The following is a 27502-nucleotide window of genomic DNA, read 5'->3' as shown; positions in this document are numbered from 1 at the left end:
CACCAGGCTGTCTGGCACAAATGACCCATCAGACTTTTTATAATATTTTTATAAAACTCAGTCACACTGCAGCCTTCCCAGCCCCAGTCTTGTGTTCTGATTCAGACTGCTGCGGTATAATCAAAACACGTTGGCTGGCTGAACTAAAAGACCTTCGACCTTCAACTAGGTTGAAGGACAATTGGGTAACTGAAGAATAGCCTCCATGCAGTGCATTTGTTTGGGGATCCCAGACCCAAAAAGTGGATCATCTTGGAGACCCCTGCCAATGCCCACTGTGCTTCACAAAGTAAGTAGTATGAGCAAACATGGCGGGTGAGGAGATGTCTTTGGGGCTTCCACGAGGCCCTTCAGCAATCAGTGCCAGCAAGCCTGCGTGTGACGCAGCTTGGTGGGCCACGTCCCGAGGCCACAGCTTCAGGAAAGATTTTGGACCTGTGCTGTCCACTACAGCAGCCACTAGCCACATGGGCTAATGGAAGGAGTGGAATTTTAGGTGTTCATTCATTATGGGAGTAATCAGAAGCCTTGGGGTGAGCTGGGGCTCCAGACTTTTGTGCAGGATGAGCTCCTTGGAAAGGGAAGATGCCCTTCCCACAATCCTTAGGGCTGGAACTTGGATTCACTGTTAGTTTAGAAGTTAAAAGGAAGCTGGCCTATGTCTACTTTAAGTTAGGAAATGAAATGTCCTGGCTCTATGTCCTTCTAAAAGCATGCAGGAGTAAATGGACCTGGGCATATCTCACTTCTCTGGGCCGAAGGTCAGGGAGTTTTTGTGCATTTCAACAGAAGTGAAGGGGTTTCCCCTGTGCAGCTGCCTTTTTCAAATGGCACACTGTGCAGGGCAGAGGGAAGTGGCAGATTGTCCTGCCTTTTGTCCAGCAGGGGTCCAGATCCAGTCTGCTGCTTTTGAGCCTGTGTGCCTTAGACAAGAACATGGGACTGAGACTTTTCTGAGGCTCAGCTTATCTTCTGCTAAATGGGCGTAATACCAGAGATGCTTAGCTGCAGAGGTATCTTATGCAATAAAGTCCATAAAGCACCTAACAATGCATGATATACAGAAGACTTGACAAATTGTAGTGAAGTAATATGTATGTGTGTGCAGAGATTAAATAATTACTCATGTATCAGTTGATTGATCCATCACTAGATATCCCCTTAAGGACCTTCTGTCCTTAAATGGGAAAAAGGTTGATCTGACACGTGAGCCAAAGAGCAACTTCAGGAGCTAGAAAATTAGCAGAAACAAGGCCACAAAGAGCTTAAATGACCAGCAGGGAGCAAGCACTTAAAAGGAACTCTCCCCTTTGTACAGGATTTTGACTTCTTATATTTATTTGCTATTTTTAATCTGGTGGGGATTTCTTCACCAACCCAAGTCTAGCTGGGCTTCCTCATTCAGAGATGGGGCCTAGAAAACTGTGCTCGCTGATGGCCAGAGGCTGGGAGGTACTAGGTAGGTTCTCCAGAGCATCCTCCACCCCCACACCCCCGTGCACATGCATGACCTGTCCATCACTCCATCAAGAAAGTCTCTGATGTCAGGACAGTGAAGAAGAGAAAGCCCCTCCCTGAAGACGTCTGTCTTCTGTAGGGTCCGGTTCAGGGCTCTGTGACCCTGTAGATGGGTCTGAGGGGGACTTAAGAGACAAGCTGCCTGGGCCTCTTAACTTCCTGCCACTCTCACTGCCCCCACCAGGGCCCTGGCAGAGATCAGCTTCCTGTCTTACCCACACCAATGAGACCTGCTAAGTTAGGAGAGTTAGAGAGCTTTCCCATGGCCAGCTGATTGTGCCATGTATTTCCAGCCAGGAAGGGCGAATGGGGCTGGTGGCTTCCTTTTTTCCTCTTTTTACTGTGATCAGTTTACTCTCGACTTCAGCTTTTGAAGTGTGCGACTCAGTAGGCTGCATGCTATTCACGAAGTTGTGCAACCCTCACTGTTATCTCATTCTGGAGCACTTCCACCCTCATTTTTGGACAAGATCCCTGCACAGGCCCACCGGAAATCAGTTCCTTGACTTGGATCTGGAAGTTTCCCGGCACACTTCATCCGTTTGTCTTTCTCATTTGAGATGAAGAAATGATCTTAGAGAGGGAGGCCAGGCAGCAGCCACCAGCAATTCAGAGTCTCCGTGCTTAAACTGGAAACCCCAAGGTCACCTGGGGGATAATGCTGCATTGATATCTGGGGACACGGGCAGCTGCTCCCAAGGAGCCAACTAACACTGTTGGTGCCTCCTTTGCAGTCCCCTTTCTTCAGAGCCCTCCAGTGCCCCAGCTGTGAGCAGAACCCTGAGCTACAGATGCATGGATCTGGGTGCTGTTTGGGTCCTGAGGAAATTATGGATGGGGCTGGATGCTTATGCACAGTGGGCCAGGGAGAGGTGGGTCAGCATTTTTGCAGATAGAGGCCTTATTTATACAATAATGCTTGAAGGAGAGAAAGAAGAAAAAAAAAAAAAAGGCCTAGACTGATGTGGACTACTACTATGGAAAAATGAACAGGGGCCAGATTATTTCAATTCTCTCGTTGACAGAGTCAGTGTGTCCAAAGTATATTTATTCAACTGTTAACTGCCCAGGTTAAGGCATTTGGTGGCTCTAAAAGGAAAGCAAGAAAAAAGGAAAAAAGCCACTGAGCACAGAGGCACTCAACAGCAGTGGTCCCACAGTGTCTGTCCACGTGGAGCAGAGAACAAGGCTCCTCAAGGCCTGGGATGGAGAGTGCTCCCCAGAGGTACATCAGCTGAGCAGCTGAGCGCATGAGGGTGCCTGCTGTGTACTGGCCCTGCCTAATGTGGTCCTTATAACCATGGGGGGTACTCGTCACTCATTCTACAATATTTATTATGAGCCCAATGCTGTCTGTATACATGAGGACGCAAGCGCTGAGTGGCTGAGCCATCTGCTAGGTTGGGGTAGCTGGCAGGTGCTTGAGGAGAAGGACTTGCGGTCTAACAGGCATGCGTATGGATCCTGGTTCCACCGCACTCTCCTTGTGATGGTGGCCAAGTTTCAACTCTCTGGGCCTTGATTTCCTCACCTGTGCATGGGGCGTAACTAGTACACCTCAGAGGACTCTGGAAGATTGAATGTGATTCCTGGGGGAGGGTTAGGCTGACACCTGGCACTGGGTGAGCGCTTCACACTCCGTGGCTGTTATCATTATTCCTGCCCAAGGTCACACAGTGACTCAGGATCAGAACCTGCTTTTGGCTGACCACAAAAGCAGGCCCTTCCCTGCCAAGTGTTGCCTCCGGGGCCTGTTGGCCTCATTTTATCTTCCTGAGTCTTTGAGGACCTTCAAAAGCCAGGCCACCCTGGGGTAAGGGTGGGTGTGTGGAATTGCACCCTTGGCCTTGCACTGCTGGTGTGGGAAAGGTAGGCCTGGCCTGCAGCCATCCACCCACTGTGGGCTCACTCCTCTAGGAGTGTTCTGGAATCCCTGGAGCAACCTGGGAAACAAGGACTCCAAGCAGGCTCACCTCTTTTGGTCTCCGGATCCTGTCTGTGAAAGGGGGCAGCCCACACTCGGCCTTCACTGGCTCCCTCCAGGATGCCCGAATGTGATCACGCACCTGGCAGCCGCTGCTTCCCGGTTGTCCCCCACATTTTGAGCCATTTTGTCCAGTGCAGGAGAAATGAGCCTCTTGCTCTCACTTCAGGGAGCTTTCGCCTCGTGAGGCCAAGGACAGCTTCATCCTTCAGTTCTGTTCTCATGGAGACTCTTTGGCAGGTGAGACTCTAGTCCTGCCTAGGTGTGTATCTGGTGGTCGTGGGGTGCAGGGGGTGGGGGGGGGGGGGACTGAGTCTGAAAGGAGGGTTTGCTTCTCATGAAGCGACTTCTGCACAATACTGAGGGCAGAAACCCTTGCAGCAGGAGTCAGGACGACTCTGTCCTGCTTAGTGCCTGGGCGCAGTGGGCCTGAGGCAGCTTGGCCCAGAATGGTGCTGGGGTCTGAATAGGGACGGACTGGGTGAGCTCCTGAGGGATGGCAGCAAGTTTGCAGGTGGGTTGCCCCTTCCACCCAGCGTAGGGAGGTCCTCCGAACTGTTCCCCCATGAGCTTCCCTGCCAACCCAGAGGGCATCCGGCCAGACGTACAGGACAGCGTGGGAACGGCGAGAAATGGGAGGCACGCGCCTTGCTGGCTGCCCCAACTCCTCCCGAGAGCTCCCGACCTGCGCCGAGTTAGTGTCCTCGCGAACTTTTAAGACCAGTAGGGAAGCTTACGCCCGGAACCCGTGCTGAGCAGAGCCCTGCCCCATGCACTGTCCCCTGCCCCTGCGCACCCCGCTCCCAAGAGAGTGCCGCGCGCCGGCCACGTTGCCCGCCCACCTCCCACGACCGCCTGCGGGGCAGGACACAGACCCGTGCCCCTGGACGCGCAGAGCGGGATCACCCGTTTGACTGGCAGCGCCGGAACTTGGGGGCGAGGCGAGAGGGAGCCGGGCTCGGGCATGGCGGGCGGTGGCCGCGGCGGGGTGCCGGTTCCTGGCACTAAAAGTCCTTTCCCTTTTTCTTGAGTCAGGGCTGCGTGGGACCTCCGAGCTTTCCGGGTTGGCAATGTCACAGAAACGATAGGTCCAGACTCCGGACACTCCCCGCACCAGCGCCCGAGACGCGGGATTCTTCTTCCCTCTTCCCAGGGAGAGGCTCGTGGGCAGAGCATCGCGGCCAGCGACCCCATGGGTTCCGTTTGCTTTTTTACAGGTCCCCTCGGCCCACCCGAGCTTCGGTTCCTTCGCGGAGAGGCGAAGAGTCCCCGGAAAGGCAGCGATGGCCGGGGAGCCTGGGACAGCGGCTCTGGGAGGCGCGCCCTGGGACCCGGCTGCAGGCGGAGGCCAGGCGCGCTGCGCACTCTGCGCAATCTGCTTGGGAAGCTCCAACCCCGGCGGGTGGCGCTGGCGGAGGAGGTCCTGGCCCAGACCCCGTGCCTAGCGGGATGGGACCCAGTGCTGGCCGAGTGCAGTCTTCCTGCTGTGCGGCCGGCCTTGTCGCAAGGGATCTTGGCCAGATCACAGCCGCCGCACTCCACCGACGGGGCCCCGGCTCAGGCAGCGCCTGGGCGAGGATCTTGCACTCACGGGCGCCGCCCTCACTCGCCTCGCCTTTCGCCCACCTGGTCCGTTTTTCTTTTCAGGTGAAGGAGTTGCCGCCGTGCCGTCGATTTGGGGCAAACCCAGCTCCCCAGATCCCGGGTTGGAGAGATACATCTCCTGCCCCAGAGCCTGGGGTGTGAGCAAGAGAGGATGGAGCAGCGGGCCCTGCCTGGGCTTGCCTGGGCTTGTTCAGAGCCGGGCTGCTTCCCTTGGCGACCTCGCAGATCCAGGGCGTTTGGAGATGTTTCGGGAGCTTGCAGCCAAGAACCGGAGCAGGAGGGACCTGGAAGCCTGGGCCACCTGCTCACCGCGCCAAAGGGGAGCACAGGTAAACACGTGTCCCTCTGTGTGAAGTTTGTAAAGAAAGAGGCAGGAAGGAGACAGACTGCTTTAGTAATGATAATGAACACCCTGTTCGGTTGTGTAGTCGCCATGTCATAAGGGAAGAATTTCCAAGAAGCAACAGAATGCTCTTTGATTTCATAATCTGGAAAGAAAGGACTCCTGTTGGGGTTGTGCTGGGCTGGTTCTTTCTTCCTCACTTTTGTGGGTATGAGGCAGGATGGCTGGACTTGGAATGGAAACTGAGGACTCTCCTTTCCTGTGCTGCTCACCACACCAGCCTGAGATTGGAGGAAAAACCTCCTCCCCAGGTGCCCTACCTCACCTTGAGAGCAGGTTGATGATCCTGGCCACCAAAGGTTGTGGTGACAATCTCATGAGGTAGGAGAAGCACTTGGGTCACTAAAGTAGTGTCATATAAAGGGTCAAGTTTTTGGTGAGCTGAGTTCTAAAGACCTATCAGGAGTTTGGGTGGGCTGGTCCCCCAGTTGAACAGGCTGCCCCCTGCTGGTGCCATCCAGCCTGAGAGTTGCCAGTCAGAATGGAAACTGCTAGAGAGGGTGGTGGGCCTTGGAGCTCCCTGCTCCTCTGGGAGCAGAGCTGCAGGGGCAATGCCCTGGAAGGCCCCTCTCCAGGTTAGGTGGCCCTAGCCAGCAGCATCCATAGGACACAGGGTACGGTGCCTTCCCCATTTCTGTCCGGAGCAGGGTTCTGTGGAAAGACCGTGGCCTATAATTCATCCAGGTTGGATTCCTGAGCCTGGGAGTGGCCGGGCTTTCTGCATAAAATATCACATCAAAGTGGCCCACTGAAAGTGATGTGGGGCCAGTTCTGCCTCCAGTTCTGGGAAAACTTTGGGACAAATAGCCACTCCCCTGAGCTTCTGTGTCTGTCTCTCTGCTTGAGCCACAGTGCTGCGCAGTGATGTCCATTAAGGCTAGGCTGAGGATTAAAGCAATTGTCCTTGTCCACGTGGACCTAGAAGATCTGTCCAGGATCAGGAAGCTGCTAGGGCCAGTTCAACTGGGACACTGGGGCCCACTGACATCTGCTGCCATGCCAGTTAGTGGCCCCGTACTGAGGACTAGCCAGCACTGCCCTGATCTGCCCTGCTCATCTAGCTTTCTCTCAGGCCTCTGGGAATGGGACCTCAGGCCCCACTATGATGTTTTGCCCTTGGCCAGCATGTAGACACCTGGCTCCACTGACAGGACCCCAGTGTCCTCAGCCTGTGATCCTACCTGTTGGGCCAAGTGAGGGTGATGGCTGACTTCCAGGCTTGGTGGCCACAAGGACTGTACTTTTACTTGGTACCCCAGGCTTTTGGTACACAGGCAAATCAATGATGCTAAGCCCAGACAGGCCCCAGTCCTCTACCTTAGCATCCAGGCAGCACTTTGTCATCGTGTCACTTAGTTGCTGTCTCAGCCCTGCACTGCCCTGATGACTGGCAGAGATGTAGGAGGAAACAAGGGTGAGTGAGATACTGCCTCTGGTCCCAGGACATACAACCTCTAGAGGAGATCCAATTAATATATAAGAAATCACCAGACAGGACTCTGTCACTCATTCAAGAAATTTTTACTGAGTCCTTGCTATACACAGTGAGTCATTAAAGAGAAACTTGAATAAAGGAGGCAGGGAGGATTGTCCATATGTGCAAAGGCCCTGTGCTTGGTACATTGGAGAAATCACAAGGAAGAGGCAGAAGGCAAATTAGTGTGACACTCAGCCACGAATATCAGATGGAAACAAGAGAGAGATTAGACCTTAGCCCAAGGTGCCTTGGTTAGCAGACTTCCTCTTCCCAGAGAGCACAAATCAGTACGGCAGCCACAATGACACCTTCACAGAACTGTTCGGTGTAAGCTTGCAGGGGCAGAGCATGCAGGTAATTAATGCACCTGGTACAGCTCATTTTTCTCCAACTGTAAGACACCTCAGGACTCTCCTAGGGCCTGGGACATTAGAGTCAGAACACGGCTCTAGAGTCAGAGGCCTGTCTTCTATTCCATCTCTGTCACTAGCTATGTGAATTTGGAAACTGGACTTTGGCTTGGCTTTGGCTCTTGATCTATAAAGATGGGCTAACGTAGGGATCAACTCTGTCAAGTCGTGGCATAGAATGATTGGATAGTGAGCAGGCTGCTGTCGCAGCTGCTGTCGCAGCTGCTGGGTGGTCTCAGGGGTAGAGCACTTGGCTTTCATCGATATCCAATACTTTACTAAATCAGAAGAACCCGTCTCTCCGCTGACAGGATCAGGGAGGTCTGGGGAGATTTTTGGTTTGATTTTTGCATTGCAAATATTTTCCTTTTCTCCTTTTTTAAAAAAAAAATGACGCTTTCATTTTTTTCTGCAAATATTTAAGTGGAGCAAAATGCCATGGGCTGATGCAAAAAAAAAAAAAAAAAAAAAAGTTTCTGTAAAGGGATCTTTTGGTGCTGGGGATCAAAGAGAGCCTCGAACATCCAAAGGATGCGCTCTACCACAAGCTGCACCCCCATTTTGATGGAAGCATGCACTGTTGGGGTCCCCCTGCTCCATGTCCCTGGCTGTGGTTCTCTGTGTACTCAGGGTGGACGGTGATACCTGACGGAGTGCCGGAGGAAGCCCCAGTCTCTGTACTCACAGTCCCTACCAGGACAGTGAAGTTCAGAGCCTGGTCAGTGGCAGGGAAGCACGTCCAGCAGAGGAGAAAGAGCTGGCCTGACGGGCTGGGGGTCGTTCATGTTAAGGGCTGGTGTTAGATGACTTGTTGAACCAAATGGATTCCCAGTCCTGGCTTTGAACATCCCGAGGCTGTTGCCTCATCTCACACACACGCACATGAAATATGAATTAAAATGCACTTGAAATGACAGTGGACATGACTCCTGTCATGTTACCCCTGTTGCTTTGAAATCCCCCATTAGTGAGGGGGTGAAACAGATGTAAACTCCTGGACCCCATGACCCCACCACTGATGGATACATCCCTGGGCACCCACCTCCCTGGGCCGGGCAGAGCCTCATGCAACACAGAGGGACCCTGATAGGGTCAGAGGACAGCTGTGGTGGCCTTTTAGGGGAGGGTGGGACAGGCCTGAAGTGGTATTCCAGCAAGTAACATCTGGCCCTTCCCTGTTGGTCTGGGGTGTAGCCCCCCTTGCCAACTCCCAGCTCCAGGTAGCACTGAGGGGCTGGCAGCTGCCCAGAAGCCCCTGCTTTGGCACCTACCAGGGACTATTCTGTGCCTTCGAAAGTCATTTAACCACAGATGCTTCAAAATTTCCATCCCCTTGGAGTCACCCATAAAGCTACATCATTCCACACAGAGTTAAAAAAAAAAAAAAAGCACATCCCTGGCTTCTCCGAAGAACCACGCCTGCTTCCCAGGGCTTCCAGAAAGCATGCTTGGCGGTGCACACACAGCGCTAATTATCTTCATTTATGTGAATTGTTTCCATTTAAGCCTAATTACTGTAGTGAAGGCCAACGCTTACACTTCTCCTTAAAATGTGCCAGATTAACTTTGTCAGAAGTTGTAGTTAAGGCAGCAGAAAAATGTAAAGCGCCTTGTCTGGGAGTGGATGGTCCTCTCGCCTCCCTCGTTTCTTGGGTGATACAAGGGCAGAATTGAACATCACAGAACCATTTTCTTCTTGCAGTAAATCATTCCCCCCTGCCTCCCTCTCAGGGTTGCCAGGACGATCGCCTGAGATGGGGCGTCTGTTCCCAGATGCTCCTGGATCCACCCAGCGTTCAAGGCTTTGTGCTCCAGGTACAAAAGCAAGATGGCCCAGTGCTGTCCTGACAGGCTTTACTCTCAGGTCGGGACCACAGAAGGTGGAGGAGAAATGCACGGACAGCAAGCATTTATTGAGCTCTTACAGTATGCTGGGTACTGTGCCAAGCACCTTACAAATGTTAACTTATTTGATCCCTATCACGATGCTCCAAGCTCACTGTCATGGTCCCTGTTTTTAGCTGTGAGGAAACTGAGGCTTAGGCAGGTTATGTCTCTGGGCACGAGTGTGGTCAAGGCAGAGCCCAGCTTGGGCTGCAGTGATCAGGGCTCTGCTGCCGTCAAGCTGGGGGCAGCACGGGGGGGCTGGAGTCCTGAGACGCTCTGAGAACCACGTTGGCATCACTGGCATCGTCAGGTATTAGTTTCTGTTGCCATGTGACAAATGACCGCAAGCTCAGTGACTTGGAGAACACGCAGGTGTCATCTCATGGGGTCTGTGGGTCAGGAGTCCAGCCACAGCTTTGCTGGGTCCTGCTCACGGCCATCAGACCTTAGCCAGAGCTGAGGTCTCATCTGGCAACTGGACCGGGGAAGGGTCCTCACCCAAGCCACCCGGGTGGTTGGCAGTGTCCATCTCTGCCCCTGGCTCCTCGCTGGCTGTGGCTGGGCTGCTCTCAGCTCCCAGAGGCCCCAGCAGTCCCTCTCCCTGCAGCCCTCCAAGGCTCTCACGACACAATGGCTGGCTTCTTTAAGGTCAGCCAGAGTGTCTCCGGCCTCAGTCTGCTAGCTAAAGGGGAGGCTCACGTGCTGTGGCATCGTGGGTGGGGTCCTGCCGCCTGTGCTGTATTCCGTGTGGAAGTAAATCACAGGCCCCACCCATGCTCGGGGCTGGGGTCACACAAAGCCACGGGCACCGTGGTGGTCACTGTGGGGTCTGTCCACCACGCTCTCTAACTCCATTTGAGGCTCTTCGTCCTTACAGTTTCTTCACACACCGACAGCTTCCAACCTGCAGAGAAAGTCAGGACAGTGGCAGCATTTCTGACATCCCCCTTGCTCCCCGGGACTGTGATGACCTGCCATCCAGGACCAGCACAGTCACCGTGTGTGTGGCTCACTCGTGGCTGGCACACTGCCACGTGCTCGTTTGGTGTGGTGGCAGTGCTGTGCTGGACACTGACAGTCATGGCCGTGTCCCCGCGGCATCCTGGGCAGAGTCAACAAGAGGAGAGAGACATCCCTGGAGCCACGGGGGGCTTTACTCCCTGTGGTTGTGGGGATCACCCTGGAGTTCGCTGCAAAGACAGGCAGGCAGAGGGGCAGCATGTGAGAGTGAAGGCATGGCAGGGGCACCCTGAGGGGCACGGGAAAGCTGGGGCGTAGGGCAGGGTGAAGCAGGACCGCTGGACCTGCCTGGCTAGGGGGATGGAGGGACAGGGTGTGGCACCCCACAGGCGGCTTGTCTTCGGGGCACAGGCTGCCTCTGGGTGGGAGCCAGGTGGACAGACTCCCAGCAGACCCTGAGTCTTTTAGGTAGCAGCCGATTCCTCTTTATGCCCCAGAACTTGTCAGTTGTGTCCTCTTGGGTTGAGAATCTTTTTAGAATGTACCTTTGCTTCCCCTTCCTTCTGAAAGCAGACTAAATAGCCAGGTGCTGTAGTCCCAGCCCACTCAGGAGACATCGCAGGAGGATTGCAAGTTGAAGGCCAACCTGGGCAATTTAGTGAGACCCTGTCTCAAAAGAAAAAATAAAAAGGGGCAGGTGTGGTGGTGCACACCTGTAATCACAGCAGCTCAGGAGGCTGAGGCAGGAGGAGCCCAGGTTTGAGGCCAGCCTCAGCAACTTAGTGAGGTCCTCAGCAATTTAGTGTAACTCTGTCTTAAAATAAAAATTAAGGACTGGGGATGTGGCTCAGTAGCTGAGTGCCCCTGGGTTCAATCCTATTGCTGCAAAAAATAAAACTAAACACAATTTCACCTCTTCCTGCTGAGCCAGATGTTCATAGGAACTGGCGCCTCTGTGCTATGGTGTGTGAACAGCCCGAAGGCCCTGGCCTCAGACACAGGGTGAGTGACAGGGTGTGTTTGATACATTTCCTGCACTTCCACTGCTATCTGCCTCTCATTTGTCTCTCCTTGACCTTGTCAGTGAATCTGATTTCAGCAAACCTCTTCTCCCTTCTGACTTGCTGCTTCTGGATTACCGCAGGGTCAGAAGCCCCCACCCCAACTTACGTAAGCATCATCCTCAGGTGCGAGTCCTTTCTGTGGGTCTCAGAGGCTGGCTTGCCCATGCCCAGGTACCAGAGACGGGCCACTTGGAAACAAAGCACTGTTTTGACGCCTTGCTTTTGTTTAATGTTAGATATGGTGTTTACTTGATGCTGAATTTCGGCTCACTGAAATCGGGAGCAGGGAGTGTGTTTATCCAAGGAGAGTATCTTTTAAAAGAATGCGAAAATCCTGACAGAACCGAGCGTGGAGTAACAGCACATTCTGAGGCCGGGCGGGAACAGGGGCTTGGGCAGCTCAGAGGCCTCTCTAGTCAGTATGTGTGACTTGGTTCATGACTCCCAGAGTGTGTTCATTTCCTGTGGCTGCTGTGACGAATGACCACAAAGTAGGTATCTTAAAACAATAGACATTTATTCTCTCACAGTTCTGGAGACCAGAAGTCCAAAGTCCAGCAGAGCTGTACTTCCTCTGGACACTGCTCCAGAGGCTGCGTATGGTCTCTGGGAGACACAGGAGGGAGCAGGGAGCCCTGGCCTGTGGCCTCAGAGAGTTCTCCCCTTCTACTGTCCAACCCCACCCCGTCCCCTCCAGTGAGCTCGTTTGTGGCTGAGATTAAAAAATTAGAACTTCATTCTTTCAGTTTAAGCCAAACAGAAAATGTATTCTAGCCAGACGTGGTGGCACAGCTTGGGAGGCTGAGGCAGGAGGATGGCAAGTTCAAGGCCAGCCTAGGCAACTTAGCAAGACTGTCTCAAAATGAAAACTCAAAAGGGCTGAGCGTGTGGCTCAGTGGTAGAGCATCCCTGAATTCAACCCCCAGTATGAAAGAAAAGAAAGAAGGAAGGAAGGGAACGTATTCTATACCCAAATGCAAAATCCCCTGACCAGGGCGGGTCTCCTGCTTCCCTGTGGGTCCCTGCGGGCAGGCTTCGCTGCATGAACCAGGAGCCCCGCAAGGTGGAGGATGCTGAATACTCGGAGGTAGAGGTGGAAAGCGAGTCCTCAGCTTGTGGGGACAGGAACAGAAGGGACGATGCTTGGAGGTTTACTAGTGTCCCCCCCTCATGAGTTCCCTTGGGCCATCCCACCCCACTGGACCCTGGGTCCTGTCACCCCCATGACTCCTGCTGCCGGAACCCCGGTGAGGCGGTTTCTTCCTTGAGCTGACTACCCGGCACCGAGGAGCCACGTCTGCGCGGCTCCTGTGTCTTCCACTCTCTCTCTCCGGCCTCCTAGGTGTCCAGTTAACCCCAGAGCTGGCAGCCTTCACAGAATGCAGGGCCCAGCCTGGGCTACAGGGAACCGCTCTTCCCCTGGGTGACCCTCTTGTGCTGTGGCACCTGCAGGGCAACAGAGACTCCCCATCCGGCACCCCGGGTGTGGCTTTCCTTTGCCTTTGTATCTGGGAGAGCCTGTGTTTTTTGGTGCTGAGGCTCGACCGCAGGGCCTCACACGTGCTCTACGCTCCACCACGGCCCTCCACCCTGCCAGCTCCTGTGCGTTTTTAAGCTAAAGCCACACGGGTGCACTTTAGATTTGTTCTCAGTACCGTCTCATCAGCTTTCCTGTACTTCATAGAGACAACGCTCGCTTTATCGTTAACATGGAATGTTGCTGTGCCCAAATGTCACATTTCTTGTTTTACTGTTGATGTTGGCAGGGAAGCAGATGCCCTTAAGGATGGCCCGTGCGTGTGCTGTCCCACAGATCAGCCCCTGTCCACCTGGCCCTGGCCTTGTCTCTGGGTGTCTAAGTCCCACTTGCAGGACAGGGGAGCCTGGGAAAGGGGACGATCGTGGGGACACCCGTGTGCGTTGTCCGTGCTGAATGCAGATAACAAAGCAGCAGGGAGGGAGGCCAGAACCTCCTGGTGTAGAGAGGCGAGCGGGTGAGGCAGCAGAATCAATGCCAACAGGGTGAATGGAAAAGCGGCAGTGGGTTCTGCAGTCGCGTCGGCTGGTGTGGGTCAGCAAGGGCAGGCCAGGGAGGCTGGCCCTGGGCAAAGTGCATGCAAAGTGGGTAGGCCGAGCTCGAAGGTGCCGGTGGGCAGGGTGCTTTGTAGTGGTGGCTCCCCTTCCTGTCGTCAGCTCAGAGGCGAGCCGCGGGTCCAGATGGACTGCGTCTTGATCCGGGCAGCCATGTGTGCGTGCCAACGCAGTGCCATCCAAGCCCCTGGGGAGCAGATTCTATTTCCATCCTGAAGCACCGCTCCTGCCTGCCTGGTGGTTCACGGCCTCCCCTGATTTGTCCCCAGTCCAAAAGGGAGCTTCGGGCTGCTCTCCTGGGGCTGGGTGGAGGGGCCGCAGGTGAGGCCCTGTTTCCTAGGACTTGGGGTGGATCTGAGATATGCTGCCTTTGTTCCTGTTTTTCTGACCTCCTTTTAGAATTGCGAAATAAGTCCTAATACCGGTCAAAAGTCAAACAATTCAGATATGAAGATAATGGGCGGGGCCTGTTCCTGTCTCCACCCGAAAGTCTCCAAAGACGGCCAATGCCAACCCTGGGCATGTGTCCTTTCCGTCCCATCCTCCCACCTCATAGTGGTGGTTTCTGTTGACCGTTTGCTGGGCTCCAGGGTGTGACGTGGTCTTGCATTTCCTGAGCCTCCGTCTCAGCAGCACTGGCGTCCCTCGGTCAAGATCTGGGTTCCCTGTGTCAGGGGCCTGCCGTGCATGGGGCAGCCAGAAGTTCAGCCTGCCCATGTCCCCCAGACAGGCTGCTGTCATCTCTGCCCAGCTCTGTGCTCCAGGGACCTACAAGGCTGCAGCACCTCCAAGGATCCTGTGCCTCACTGTCCCTGTGGCCCCTGTGGTTTGTCCCTGCAGTCCTGGGGCAGAGTCCAGCCCTGGGCCTCTGTCTTTCCCCAGGGCCGTGCCTGCATCTGACATGTGGATGGACACACAGCTCCACACCCGTGGCAGCATGGCTGCCAGGGTCCTGTTCCTCGGGTCTGGCAGGTCAGGAATGCAAAAGGATTGCTCTAACGGGTGAGGCTGGCACTAATTCAGGCGAGACAAAGAATGTGAAAACCCTGTCACCTGTAAAGCCCCTTCCAGCCGTGAGGTCATCACTGCCCTCTCTCATCATCTCTCTTTTCCCGAGGCCTCACTGTGGGACCTTGAGAGCGACAGTGGCAGGGGGTGGGTTGTGAAGCTCTGGAACCCCCTGCTGGGCTGGAGCCAGTGGGATCAGCCTGGCAACCTACCCCGGCCTGGGGCCCCTCCAGAGATGTTGACCCCCTGAAGCCTGGCCACCAGAGCCCCCCTGGGCTGAGGGTCATGTCAGTGACTACAGGTGGCCATTTGCCCAGGACCTTGGAAGAGGCGAGAAGGGTCTTTCAGCTATTGGAGCTTCCCCTCAATTGCACACGGCTGAGCCTTAGTCGTGGGGCTGGACCTGCGTCCAGAACCTGGGGCAGGACATCGAGCGGCACCCCGGCCTCTCCCCACAGTGGTGCCCTGACCCAGATGACAGCCAGATACTACTCCAGAGGCTGCCAAGGCCCCTTTGCTAAGCACCACGGGCCGGGTGGGGGGCTTCTGCGGTGGGCTCGCTGTGGCCCGGCTCGGGCTCCAGCATCCTGGGCAGCCGCTCAGTGCAGAGCTTGGAGCTCAGTTTCCTTTGTTCCTTTCTCCAGAGGCTGACCTCATCGGGCTTGGTCCTGTGTTTTGTTGACTCACCAGCTCTAACCACAAGCAGCCTTGCGATGTTGGGGGATCCCAGATGACTTACCATGGGACTTGGTATGTAAATCCAGGAGATTCTTTTTTTACTAAATTGGAGACAGAAGTCCTCTACTTCCTTTTTAGCACGGCTTGGTAAATATTTCCTTGAAATGCTAAGGGCACGCTGCGCTCTGCTGACGTGAACACCTTTGCGGTGCAGTTTTCTGAAATCACCAGACATTTCCCTCTTATCAGTCTGGGTCTTTGTCCCGTGACTAGTGGGCGACCTGAGAGCCAGGCAGGCTGAGGTTGGCTAGTGATTGGGGGTTTTCTTAAGGCCTCTGACCTGGGAACTGGCGGAGGGAAGCAAAGGCCTGACTTTCGATGGCAACAACGAGTTGGGTCCCAGCCACTGCCCAGGGTCCCACCCCACTGCTGAGCACAGGCCCCTAGAGCAAGGCCTTGTGTGTTTGCCTGTCCTCTTGGGACAACAGAGTGAGCTCTGAGCTGGGGCTTTGCAAAACCCAGTGTTGCTCTGAAGGCAGACACACCCTGAGGTTCAGTTGAAGACCTGCCTGGTCACAGCCAGCAACAGGCAGCCTCCTGTCCCCAGGGAGGAAGGAGGTCAGCTCATCTGAATTCCATGGCTGGTCCTCTCTCGGCCATTTTTCCCTGCCTCTCTGCCTCCTCAGGAAAATAGGTTTCCTAGTCGGGGCTTTGTGCTGAGCTCCCACCCTGCACTGGAAAACCCTCATTATTCTGCTGTGGCGCCCAGAGGCTTGGCTGCTTGGGCCAACTCAGACACACGTGATTGAACTTGAGCAGTGATTGAAACTGGAAGTCAAATGCCAGGCGGGCCCTGTCACAGGCACCATGTCTGTGACCTTTCTCCCAGACAGGGCTGTATGTTCCAATGCTCTGCATTGACTTGGGCCAGAGGGTGAAAGGGAGAGAAGTGAAATCTGCCTGTCATGGCTGGCAGGACAATACCAGTGGTGTGCCCCCAGCCCCCAGTTGTGCCTGACAGTGCCCTGGTTAGTACATCACGCCGGGTCCTCCTTTTACATGCCAGAGTTTGGGGGTGCCAGGCTCAGCTGGAACTTGGTCCAGAGCTGCTCTTCCTCCTTTACCTGCCCATGGCCTTGGAGAGCTGAGTCTGCCAGATTCCCTTGTCGGGGTGGCCAGCCTGCCGACTGTCAGAGTAAAGCTGCTTTCCCAAAATAGCCACCCGGAGGGAAAGAGCAGCCCTGGGACTTGGCCCTGACCATCACTGCCCAGCCTCCCCCAGGCTCCTGGCCCCACCTGGCTTCACCTGCACAACCAGCCCCAAGGCACTGCTGTCCTGCGTCCTGCGTGGGGGCCTGGATTTTTCCTCTCTCCCCTCCCTTCCCCCTCTGCCTTTGTTCTTTCTCTCCCTGAGCTTTAGGTTTAAAACCCAGATGACTCAGAAGAGAGATGTTCCAGAGCCTGCTTCACACAGGGGCAGGTCACAGGGTGGGAGCAGGAAGAGGGGACAGGTGCTGGCAGCCCGCCCAGCCCCCAGCAGCTGTGCCAGGCCGGGAGGAGGCAGCGAGCTGAGCAGGTCAGACAGGTGGAGCCAGCCTGCCTGACTGCACGTCCCCAGCCTCTGGAGGCCCCCCTCCAGCCCACAAAGCAGGTGACCCACCCTCTTCTTTCTGCTGCTTTCCTTCACCGGCACCTTCGGGGAACATTCCCAAGGTGAGGAAAACGCCTTTTGGAGCTGGGCATTCACGAATTTGCTTGGAGAAGAATGTGTTGTGTGTGGAGAGACACAGCCTTGGTATTACAGAGCTTTTCTGATTTTCAGGTCCTTGGTTCTGAATGGCGAATTTCTCATGGAGTCTGAAGGCCTAAGGGCAGGTTGAGAGGCATGTCCAGAAGCAGGAGGGGTTTTGTAAATGCAGCTGAGAGTCTGGGGAAGGCATCAGTGCTGCGAGTGGGCTCCTCCTCCTCAGGAGGGCTTGGGTGAGCAAGGACGGGCTGCGGGCTGCCTCTGCTCAGCATCCCCACGTGGCTGCATTGGGGTGGTTCTCTCAGTTTCTCTTGGGAACATGGCAGGTAGTGGGCTTCCTGTGAGACTCAAGTTATGTGACAGACTAACTGGTCTGCTCTCCACTTCAAAGTTTTGAGATCTCTCCTGCGAAGGCTACTGCTGTGAGCCCAGAGCCCAGCGTTCTCACGCCACTGCGTCTGTCCCCTTCAGTCTTTGGGGACTTTCTGGCCTGAGAACAGGAGCACAGATCTGTTTCAGTGAAGAATAAGCTCAGGATGGTCCACCCAAGACAAGGACTCTTCCCACTTGGCGTCACTGGAAGCGTATTCACTGTCTTCCACTGAAGGGGCTGTGCCTCTCCTTTCTGCCACCATCATGGAAAATCACCCAAATTTGTTGAGCCCACATGCTTCACTGGGAAGACAGGCCTCCGTGACCCAAAGTGCTCAGAGCAAGTGTCGCGCTTGCCTGAAACGCCCCTTGCCTGGTGTAGGCGGCAAGGAGAGGACAGGGAAGCTGTTTTTGCTGCTAAGTGAGCCCTCTGTGACAGAGACATTATTGGTTAAGTGATTTGCCTTTGCATTTTTAATTCCAAGGCAATTTGTGATGCTCAAACTGTATAGATTATGGAATAGACCAGTAAGGATTCCTTCAAGCACAAGTAAGAGAAAATCTCATTCAAAGTAACTTAAATCATCAGGACATTCTTTCCCCCCCACCGCTGCCCCCAGTGCTGGGGATGGAACTCAGGTTCCTGCAAATGTAGGCCTACACTCTGCTACTAAGCATACCCTGGCCCCTGAACATTAATTCTATAAAACAAGAAGTCAGGAAATTGGTAGCTGCAGTAACATCAGTAACGGGGCCTCTGTGCTTCTGTTCTGCTGCTCCACCTGCGGGCTTTACCTGCTACCAGCTCCCTCCCCTGGGCTCTCCCATTAGAAGTGGGGAACCTTCCCCAAAGACCAAAGGCTTTCTGCACATCTCATTGACCAGAATCACACCTCATGCCCAGTTCCAAACCAGTGAGTGGCCAAGGGACTGGTTCGTGGTGGTTTCTAGAGGCACAGGTGAGACCCTGGGAGGAAGACAGGATCCTGCAGCAAATCCATCTGTGAGCAGGGAGAAGACAGGGCTGGGTCAGAGGCCAGCACCCAAAACACCTGCTACTTGGGACAATCTGAATTTACTTAAATTTCTAACTGCAGGTAATATGACTCTTGCTCCCCAGACACACACACACACACACACACACACACACACACACACACACCGCCCTCCTTTTAATAAATTATTAATGCAAAGTTTCAGGCTTTTGCTGCCCAGGGAGATATCTCTTCCCAGGAGGCATCTGAGCTGCTGATTTTCAAGCATTTGAGCTATTTTTTTTTTTTTTTCGTGTCTTTTCTTCTCTCCTCTTTTATTTATTTTTATTTTTATTTTTTTGCTGAACCTTAATAGAGTCCTAAATATTGAGAGGTGTTAGAGTGAGTCTCCTAGCTCTGTAGAAAGCAGAAGACAGAGGCCACGGGCTCTGGCCAGCAGCCCAAAGAGCCAGCAGGCCTGTCGGCCACTCACCCAGGGATGCTGTGGGGATCGGCAGAGGAAAGACATTTGCCCAGATCACCTGCTCCCTGGAGTGTTCTCCTTTCTCCTGGGTGGGCCCAGCTGGCTCCTGAAACTCAGGGGTGAGGAGTAATGAGGGTAGCAGCCACCCCTGGGAAAGGAGACTCAGACCTAATGGTCATTACAGAGGCTCAAAACTTCCAAGTCAGGGCTGGACACAGTGGTGAACACCTGCAATCCCAGCAGCTAGGGAGGGTGGGGCAAGAGTATCACAAGTTCAAGGCCAGCCTGGGCAACTTAATGGGACACTTTCTCAAAATAAAAAATTCAAAGGGCTGGGGATGTAGCTCCCTGGGAGAGCTCACTGGGTTCAATCCCCAGTACTGCAAAAAATATAAAAATAATCCCAAATCCTTTTTAGACCACCACACTCAAGAAGGCGAGCTTCTCTCTGAGCTGGACAGTGAGACTGTGACAGGGTCTCAGAACCTCTCCACAGCCACCATCACCTTCCTGCCCTGGGACAGCTTTTCTGGATGAGCTGTATGCAAGGGCTACAAAATTCACTATGCAGCATGAGAGGATCTTGGCTGAGCTGAGCTTCCCAGGCCTCCCTCTCCTAGCCTACTGGGGAGCCTGTGGTCAAAGCCATGGCCACCCTTTGCATGACCTTCCTCCAGGACCCAACTTGACAAGCACTGTCCTCATAGTTACCAGGGTGACCTTCCCCGCAGAGTAAGGGAGGGCTTTGTTATTGGAGGTACTTTTAAAGGAAAGACCCAGCCCAGCCTTGCTCAGTGTCTTCCACAAATGTGGCTTTTCCACCCAACCCATCCCCTGTGGCCTTTGGCTGTGCTGCGCTGCCCTTGAACCTTAGGGTTAGCAGGCATTACAGCAATCTCTGTTCTCACACAGCCCCCCCACCCCCCACCCCCCCTGCTGGGGCCAGAGTTTGGTGTTTTCTTATGCAGATTGTGCCACTGGGCTGTGCCTTTCAGGCCCAGGTGACCTCCACAGGAGGTCCCTCCAACACCGAAGTTCCTTGGGACATAATGGCTATTCAGCATCTGCATGAGGTGTTGTTGCATTCAGCGCTGTTGGTAAACAGAGGAGGAGAAAGTGAGGTGATGACCCGCGTGCTCCCAATCTGATGCCCACGGTTTGGGCAGAAGTGAGGGTTGGGGCACCGGGGACAGTTGGGGACAGCTCAAGGAGTGAGTGAGCAGGGCGCAGTTCCCAGATGCCTCTCCCCATGTTCCAGGCTGCAGCCAGCAGGACTCAGGTCAACTCTGGCAGATCCCTCCACCCAGCAGGGCTCCCTCCTTCCGGGCACAGACCCGCTGCTCTCCAGCCTCACCCTGTCCCTTTTCCCTGCTTGCTCTGCCACCACGGTGTCCTCAGCAGGTTGAGCCCATCACGCGGCCGGCCTGTGTGCTGGTCCCGCAGCCCCATGGTGTGTGACCTGCCTGTTACCCTCCCTGATTCCTTAATGAGGCCACAGACCCCTTCCCCGGCAGCATGGCTCCCCTGGCCTCCTGCAACCTGCTTGCTCGCCCATGTCTCTCTGTGGACATTGGACCCCCCCCAGGCCTAGGGCGTCCGCTTGTCTCCCTGTCCAACTGCGACTCCCAGCACGTGTGCACGGTGGAGACGCCCACCGTGTGTGCTGATGCCTGAAAGGAGGTACTTTGGGTGAATTTCCAGCTCCCGGTGGGTGGAACCGGCACCTGCATTCTTGGGAATCCCAGCGTCCAAGAGCACCTTGCCAGGGTCAGCTTTTCTTTAGCATTGAAGGAGATGCAGATTCCCCTGGCGACAATGGCTTCTACTTTTCTGGTTCAACAGGGCCCCTGTAAAGAGGAGGAGGAAAAGGCAAAACCACGTCTCGCATTTGAGCTCTAGGTCTTTCAAATGTCTCCTGTTGATGTGCAGAAGCCTCGTCTGGCAACTAGGCCAGAGAGCATTCCATGGGAAGAGACATATTTTAATCCAGTGCATTCACTCTGACCGTGGGTGTGGATTCCAGAAAGTCTGACTAGGGTCAAGACTGCCGATGTGGCCTTTCATACTTCATGGGGCACAATCAAACATGGTGCCCTGACCCTCCTCTCTGACTCAGGATGATCTTCTCCGTCCAAGGGACCTGGACTCAGGAGGAAGAAGCCCTCCTGACCAGCTGGTACCTGGGACAGCAGGCATCATGGGGTCAGACACCTTCACCTGGGTCAGAAAAGGGGGTTCTGTTTGGGAACAAGGGCAAGGGCGTGCGTAGCACAGGTGAGTTAGCCGGGGCATCCTTGAGGGTGCCTCTGGCTTTTCTGGACCATGTTTTCCTTTGGGACTGTTTCTGTGCCTGAGGAGTGAGCTGGGTGGAGGACTTGGCAGTTGCCCTCCTCCACATTGGTGTCTGCTTGAGACCTTGCCGGGCTGAGAGGTGCCCATCCCCGAGAAACACCAGGTCCTCCCGCCACCCCCGCCAACCCCGGCTCCCGGGCAGCAGGGCTGGGCCTGGAGCTTTGAGTGGCCTGGGCTCAGGCTGCCACCTCTCTCACCTCCATCTCTGGATAGGCCGGTGTCCCAGATGCATGTCCCATGTTCATGGGTCCAGCTGGCCACCAGCGCTTGGCTTCCACTTGTCTTCTGCTTTCAGCATCCTGGAGCCCTACACCCGGTCATCTTGCCTGGGAGTCAAGAGAGGGAGAACCTTGATTTGGTTCCTGCTTGTCTGCATTTACTGGCGGACATGGTGACTGCAGAGGGTGCCTTTGACCTGTCCCTGTGTCCCAAATCAGATCCTCTGGGTGTGGAGCTGGGGCTGCATTTCCCGAGGCTTCTGGACAGACGCTGAGAGCCTGCTTCAAGGCGATCAATGCTCGTGGGAATTTACCTTGGGATAAAATTGGACCCACTGGGGCATGAGGTGATGATTAATGATGATTAAGGTGACGAGATGATGATTAAGCCCAGCCTGGCTCGCTTTTGAACTGGCATCTTCTGGGTTCACCCACGTGGAGAGGAAGACAAAGGTAAGAGAGCAAACTCTTCAACTCCCACAGGACCCTTTGTCCTGTGTCCTTCTGAACAAGTATAGGAGTCTCCAAGGGGCTTTCTCCTCTTGGGTAGAGAGGCCACTGGCTCACAAGCCTGCTTGTAGCTGTGCCACCTTGCCAGGAATTCAGGATGGGCTGTCCCACACTGGCATAGAGGCCTCTTGGCCTTCCTCAGAACACCCCACCATACCCCATGCCACGCAGAGAGCAACCGCCTGGGCTTGTATTTTGCAGTTCTGGGGATGGAATCTAGGGCCTCACATATGCTAGGTGAGTGTTCAATCACTGAGCTACACCCCAGCTCAGCCACTGGATCAAAGCAGTCCATGTGTAGTGGTCCATTTTCTGTGCCAACTTGGCCAGGCTGCAGTACCTGGAGATTCAGCCAAATACCAACCAAGCTGTAGCTGCAGAGGCGTTTTGTGGATGCGGTGACTTCTACAAATCACTGTCTAGGAATGAAGGAGGCTGTCCTCTATCCTGTTGGTGAGCCTCATCCAATTAGTTGAAGGGCCTTAAGAGCACCACCAAGATTCCCCAAGGAAGAAAAATGCCATCTGTGGACTGTGGCAGCAATGGCCAGTGTCTCCAGCCCCAGACTGCCCTGTGTTCTTCAGGCTGGCCTGACCGCCCCTAGTCATCTGGGCCAGTTCCTTGAAATGCATTTCTCCCTCTGTCGCATCTGTGTCGGGCTCTCCAGCAGAACTCCTGCACTCTCGCTCTGTTGCTTCCCTCCCTTCACACATGCTAAGTTTTTTACTTATTTTTATTTTTTTGGCCCTGGGGATTGAACCCAGGAACGCTTAACCACCAAGCCCCATCCCCAGCCCTTTTTATTTTTTGAGACAGGGTCTTGCTGAATTGCTGAGGCTGCCTCAAGCTTGTGATCCTCCTGCCTCAGCCTCCTGAGTCACTGGATTACAGGTGTGCACCACTGCGCCTGGCCACACCAACTTTTAAGTGCGTTTTCCCTCCCAACTTTTTCTCTTCCAGGAACATGCTCTCTTCTGTCCTCCTGGTCAGCTCATGTGGGCCAGCCCTGTGGGGTCTGTGGCCACTCGCCTCTCTCCCGCAGCCTCTCTCTGCTCCCCTGCTTTCCTTCCTCTCCACAGGTCCTGGGGAGGGCGCCTGGGCCTGCCCCCGCCACTGCAGATGCGGACGGGCCGCTGTGAGTGTTTCTTTGGCAGTGTCTTAGCTGGTTGTTGTGAATGATAGCGAAGGAAGCAATCAGCAAGTATACTGCCCTAGAAGTGCTGCACGTTGTTGGGCCCAGAGGGAGGAAAGCGTGGACACGCCTGGACCAGTGGACACACACCTGGACCAATGGACACACCTGGACCAGTGGACATGCCTGGACCAGTGGACACGCCAGGACACAGCTCTGCTCCCCACGCCTGCTGGGAGCAGGGAGCCCCAGGGCCCAGAGCAGCCTGGTGAGGGCCGTTGAGGGGCCAGGGCACGGGGCTGGGGGCCCTGCGAGCTGGGAGACAGTAACTGCTGCATGGACGGTGTCTCCTCAAGCAGGAAGCCCGTGCCATGCCGAGCGCTCTGAATGTGTTAGGTCGTGAGCCAGAGCGGTATAATCCCACCTTCCCGAGAAGGAAGCGGAAGTCCCAGGAGACAAGGTGACAGGATGCAGGTGGGAGGGGCCCTGCCCCGCAGCGCAACCCACTCTGCCGAGTGACCGGGCGTGGGCACACCTTCTCCAGCAGATGTGTTCCCATGGCAGCCACGGAAGCACCCAAGGGGACTTTGGGAGATGTGACTGCTGGGAGAATTTTCTTTTTCAGCTAATGCCAGGCCCAGGGTGTGGACAGCAGTGACACTGGTGGCATTTTCTAGTGGCTAATGATAAGGGCTCCCTGAGGAACCTGAGCGGAAGCAGCCGGGTTCTCCAGGTCCCACTGGCTCCTCCGACAGATGCCGACTTTGGGACGGTGTGCTGTGGAGCCACCTGTGTTGCTGTGGCATCCGGAGCTGGACCCAGCCTGCAGAGGGTGCAGAGGGAAGACCCCGTGGTGGCCCCTGCAGGTCTCAGACCACGGGCACAGTGAGCTTGCGGCAACCCACGAGGTGCCGTGCCTCCCTCCCTGGGGGTCACTGTGCTCGACATTGAACCCGAGGCCTCCAGTCCTCTGTCTCATTCCCCTCTAGCCTGTCACTTACAGAAATGCACTTGAGCCCAAGAGGTGAAGCTGAGGTCAGCGGCTTTCTCCTTGGACACCACTGACCAAAACAAACCTCCGAGGTCCATGTGGCACCCAAGGTGGGGAGCCTCCCAGACCACTGAAGCTGGCCAGGGACAGCACCCGTCTGACCCCAGCCTCAGCAGGCCCCTGGCCCCATCCCCTTTCAGACTCTGCCCAGGGCACCCCTGACCTGGGCACCTGCTGGACCCCATCTCTGCTCGTCTCGCCTGTCAAGCTGCTTCCTCGGGCTGGCAGGGAGAGAAGCCTGTTTGCACTCAGTGAGACCCAGAGGCCCGTCAGGGAGGTGTTGGGGTCTAACCTCGGGCTGGGCACGCTCCTCCTCCCTTCGCTCCGTGCTGAGGGGGGAAGCATCTGGCCACACTCTGCAGCAAATCCAGCTCCTGAGGAATCGCTGTCTTTTTCCTTAAATAGACTGGCGCAGGAGGCTGGCTTCAGAGAGGGTCCCTTGTAATAGTGCCTTAGATTGGCCATGCCCCGTGCCCACTCCCTCAAGCCCCCAGCGCTGGGGGAGCCCGGCGTGGGCTGGAGTGGGCGGATGTAATGCCTGGAATGCTGGCCGCTGCAAAGGACCACGCAGAGATTCCTCATGGGAGCTCTGCCTGAGGCAGCACAGAGGACTGCTTCACGCTGAAGTCTTTACATTTTTCCCAGTTTTCGGCAGAAGTAAAGAATGTCTGCCTTCCCCAGCCAGAAGTTGCCGCAGGGCCCTGCATTTTTAAATGGAGGGGACCACACTCTCGGTGCGTGATCTGACTAGCCAGGTGATTTGAGTTCGAGTGAACTCATTCGCAGGGACCTTCTCTTCCTATCTAGCTGGGCTTTTACTGATGCCAGTGTAAAAACAAGAAAAATTGTCCTCCGAGAATTCAGCTGTAGGAGCGCCTGGGTCATAAGGAAGGAATCGGGCCGACATTCTTCGCTTCAGACATAACTCGTCTTTAGGGTAATCGCGTACACTTCTGCAGACATCAGGGCAGCAGGGAGAGGTTCTGTTGTTTTTGTACTGACAGTCAAAGAAGAAATGTACTTGGATATATATTTAGCTCTTTATCTTTCTAAATGATTCTAGAAGACAGAAGGGGAATGGATTGGGACACAGAGGGACTGCTTCTCTCTCTCACATACACACTTCCTTTGGGGAATGTCTGAGGAGATTCTCAACAGTCAGTTGTTGGAAAATTGGAGAGAGATCAAGAATTTTATGGTTGTGGGCTGGGTGGGTAAGGGGGAGTTTAGCATACACTAAGCCCCAGGTTTGATCCCACCACCAAAAACAGAATTTCATGGTTGGACTCGAGAATGGAGCAAGGTGGAGTTCAGATGCAAAGGTTAGGTTTGGGGTGGAGGTGGGTGTTTGATCTTGGCTTCAAGGGAGAGTGAAGTTTAAAAGAAAATTTGGTTTAAACTCTCTGGGTGCAGTAGTACATGCCAGTAACCCTAGCTACTCAGGAGGCTGAGGTTGGAGGATTACAAGTGTGAGACCAGCCTGAGTAACTAAGCGAGACTCTGTCTCAAAATTTTAAAAAATTTAAATTGCCAGGGATGTAGCTTAATAGTAGAGTGCTCCCTGCCAGTTTCAATCTGCAGTACCACAACAAAACAAAATAAAACAAAAAATATACATGCACACATATAAATTTGATTTAAATATTTATATGCACATGTGTTTAATATGCTCTGTGGTTTCTACCAATATCAACCTCACAGTTTTGATACCTTACGCATAGGCTGTTGGTGAAGGGTACACAGGATCTCTACATTTTTAATTGCAATTGTTTGTTAATCTGTGAGTCTTTTTGAAATAAAATGTTAACGATGGGGTTATAGCTCAGTGATAAATCGTGTACGAAGTCCTGAGTTCAATCTCAAAACCTCCCTCCTCCCCCCACATAAGATAAAACATACATATTTAAGAGCTGGGCTCAATGGCACACGCCTATAATACCAGCTACTCTGGAGGCTGAGGCAGGGGGATTGCAAGTTCAACGCCAGTCTGGGCAACTTAGTGAGACTCTGTCTCAAAAACAAAAAACAAAACACGTTTACATTTGACTAAATGCACTGTTATCCTGGATTAGATCCTGGAACAAATAAAAAAGACATAAGTAGGAAAACTAGTGAAATCCAGAAAAGTCTTCAGCTGAAAGCGATGTCCTAATGTCGATTTCCTTTTTCTCCTTTTGATGCTGGGGCTGGAGCCCGGGGCCTGGCTTGCTCCCAGCGCTCCCTCTACCACTGAGCTACACTCCCAGCCCCCACTGTTCATTTCTGAGTTTTGACGAAAGTTGGGTGGTCACGTAAGCTGTTAACATCAGAGGAAACAGGGTGAAGGGGACTCTACTATCCTTTGCGCTTTTTCCCTGTAAATCTAGAATTATTCCAAAATAAAATGCTAATTAAAAACACAGGCGAGCGTATCCAAGCATGCACGCGTACACTTACATCTGAACACAGCCGGGCACCAGGAGCCCTCGAAGAACACACGTTCTCTAGGTGAGGCACTAAGGATGCTCTGGGCGGGGCCCCTCTGACAAGTGGGCTGCAGCATGGCAATGCCCCCTGGTCTGAGGGGATGGTCAGAGGGAACCCCACGGTGTCCTTGAAGCCCAATGGGAGCACTGACCTCTCCCCTCTCCAGGTCACGATAGTGCAGTATACTGAAAGCGTCCGTCTCCCAGAGCAGAAACTGAGGCCCAGTCGACACTGCAGTAATCAGATGGTGATTTTTCTGGAGTATTTTAAACCAAATCATCTTCTGTTTTCCAAGCATATGCTTGCAAATTTGCAGAGTGATCTGTAAACTGTGGCTGTTGCAACATAAAAAGAAATAAACTTTACCGCTCTTTTCTGGGCCGCCTTCAGGATCCGTGGCTAAATTGCTGTGTGGGGAGGGGGATCTTGTCGAAATGAAAGTATTACTTTGGCACCTCTTCTGCCTAGGGCTCGGTCAGGCATGCCCCGGGGCTCCAGAGCACCTGGCAGCTTGCTGCCCAGCGTCCACTCCTCTCCAAGCAGCACTGCCTGGTGTTTGGGGGAAATCAGATGCAGGCTCGGGGCTCCCACCAAGATGCCTGCAGCTGCCAAGCCCCTTGGTGAACCTTAACCGTTGGGTGCCACCTGCTGGCACCCTGGTCCTCCAAGCTCCTGGCCCTGACCCTCGCCTTGGCACCTCCCTCTGTCTTCAAGCTGCCTTATCTTCCCAGGTGACATCTTTTTGCTTGGGGCCCCCAGAGTGCATTCTGTTGTGTGCCATCTCTTACTGACCCACCTGCTGTGGAAGGAGGAGGGGGACAAAATGGACCCCCGCCCTTCCTCCCCTGAGACTCACTGTGCTCATCATCCCCAAGGCTAGGTCACCTGGAGACACTCTCAACAAGCCCCTTCTTCCTCCTAGACCAGAACCAGAGAGCTCAAAACAAACCGTTAAATACGAGGGTCCTGGCAGCCTTCTGCAGAGAAGTGTCTTGTGCACCTTTCAGGCTGCGGCGGGCCTCTCCCAAGATCCCTGATGCTCTCATTGCAAAACGAGACGTCGAGTCTTGGTCAAATTTTCATAACTGAAATAGAAGAAGTCCCAGATGAT

At 54.3% G+C, this 27502-nt stretch overlaps 2 long non-coding RNA genes across 5 annotated transcripts; both read left to right on the top strand.

Annotated features, from left to right (window-relative positions):
* Positions 1-1020: 1020 nt before the first annotated feature.
* Positions 1021-23042, top strand: LOC306667982. Of its 4 annotated transcripts, none has more exons than XR_013765697.1 (3): positions 1021-5436; positions 14282-20342; positions 20505-23042. It is a non-coding gene; the product is annotated as an uncharacterized lncRNA (long non-coding RNA). The 4 variants fall into 4 exon arrangements; XR_013765698.1 differs by having other exon boundaries at positions 14282-21685; positions 22559-23042; XR_013765699.1 differs by having other exon boundaries at positions 1024-5436; positions 14282-16113; positions 16190-23042.
* Positions 23043-23109: 67 nt separating this feature from the next.
* LOC306667988 lies at positions 23110-26783 on the top strand. Its single transcript, XR_013765703.1, has 2 exons — positions 23110-23348; positions 23630-26783. It is a non-coding gene; the product is annotated as an uncharacterized lncRNA (long non-coding RNA).
* The last annotated feature ends 719 nt before the right edge of the window (positions 26784-27502 follow it).

Source organism: Sciurus vulgaris (assembly GCF_902686455.1).
Source record: "Sciurus vulgaris genome assembly, chromosome: 1".
NCBI lineage: Eukaryota > Metazoa > Chordata > Mammalia > Rodentia > Sciuridae > Sciurus > Sciurus vulgaris.
The sequence above is the reverse complement of the archived record's forward strand: the minus strand, read 5'-3'. Positions and strand labels throughout refer to the sequence as shown.